This window comes from Ictidomys tridecemlineatus, chromosome 12 (genome assembly GCF_052094955.1).
Source record: "Ictidomys tridecemlineatus isolate mIctTri1 chromosome 12, mIctTri1.hap1, whole genome shotgun sequence".
NCBI lineage: Eukaryota > Metazoa > Chordata > Mammalia > Rodentia > Sciuridae > Ictidomys > Ictidomys tridecemlineatus.
The window spans coordinates 61,139,004-61,140,641 of record NC_135488.1 but is presented as its reverse complement, the minus strand read 5'-3'; positions in this window follow the sequence as shown (position 1 = coordinate 61,140,641).

Genomic DNA, 1,638 nt, shown 5'->3' with positions numbered 1-1,638 from the left:
CATAGCAAGCAATTTTTATTTAAGAAAGTGATAGAAGATAGATTCCCTGCCAAGAGGGGGTGACCTTGCCTGTGGGAGGGGATACAACTTGCTTTCTTTCTTTTTTCTTTTTTTTTTACAATTTGCTTTCTTATAGACCCCAGACCCCCCCCCCCCCTTTAATCATTGTCTTCTTCCTTCCCCTTGTGACTGGGAGCAGGAGTGCAGAGGCAGAAGTTGATTGCTCTTTGATAACCAGTTGTCATTCTTTGGACCCTCATCATTCATTACCTACACTGACTGCCTGGCCTTTGTTCAGTTTGCTAAGGAATGTGACAATATCCTGTCCACTTAGGCCAGGCAGCGCTGCAGGTGAATTGCTTTTTGGCAAAGAGAGCCCATGGGGGGTCAGTATAGTGGATGCATTTTATAGAATTATTTTATAAAATTATTCATGTTTTCACAATGCACATCTATCTGTCCCCTATCAAGTCTACATTGGTTACCAAAAAGTCCAGTGGGACAGAACGCCCCCATACAAAATAACTAGGCAGGCAGCACAGAAGCCTGGATTCATCCTGAGCTGGTCTCCCAAGACTCAGAAAGCTGCCAGGGCAAATAGAATCTTGTCTGCACATGCCTTACTTCCACCGTAGCTGAGAGACTCCCTCAAAGCAGCCTGCCCTGGGTCTTGTACCCCGACTCCTGGCACCAGGGAAGGGGCAACATGACACACTGGTCTAAAGCATTGAAGGACATTTTGTAATCAGGGGGACTGGAACAAATCCTGGGCAGTTCTGGCTAATCATTCTAATCTGGCTAGTCACAGGATGCTGCATTCCCAGCATACTCTAGTCTGTCTCTCTTTCTTTTCTTATTTCCAGTACTGGGGATTGACTCCAGGGGTCCTTTACTACTAAGCCACATCCCCAGTTCTTGTAATTTTATATTTTGAGACAGTCTCACTAAGTTGCTGTGTCTGACCTCAAACTTGCAATCTTCCTGCCTCAGCTTCTAGAGTCACTGGGATTCTAGTTATTGAGAAACAGAAATGAGAAAGGGTAGAAAACTACCTTGGTTCCAGACCATCTAGAGGACTGTCCTGTTAGTTGTACATGAATGTTCATATCAACATTGCTGTAATAGCCATAAACTGGAAACAATAAGTGCCCCACAACACATTGGTGGACAAATTGTGAAAAATCTATACAATAAAATACTGGTAATAAAAAAGGAATAAACTACAGATACTTCCAATATGGATGAATGTTAAAAAAAAACATGCTCAGCAAAAATGGTGAGAAACTAAAATTAGTATAGAATCCCATTTCTATAAAACTCTAGGAATTACAAATTTATCCTAGTTACTGAAAGCAAGTTAATGGTTTTTGGGATGAGGGAATGGGAGATTCTCCCTTTAGAGGAATCTTTAGGCTGAAGCCAATGTGCTGTGTCTTGATTTGGTGTTATAAGGGTATATGAGTTTTATAAAAATTCATCAAATTATGCAAAGAGTACATTTAAGGGGCTGAGGTTGTGGCTCAGTGGTAGAGCACTTGCCTAACATGTGTGAGGCACTGGGTTCAATTCTCAGCACCACATATACATAAATGAGTAAAATAAAGGTCCATCTAAAAATATATTTTTAAAAAGAGTATA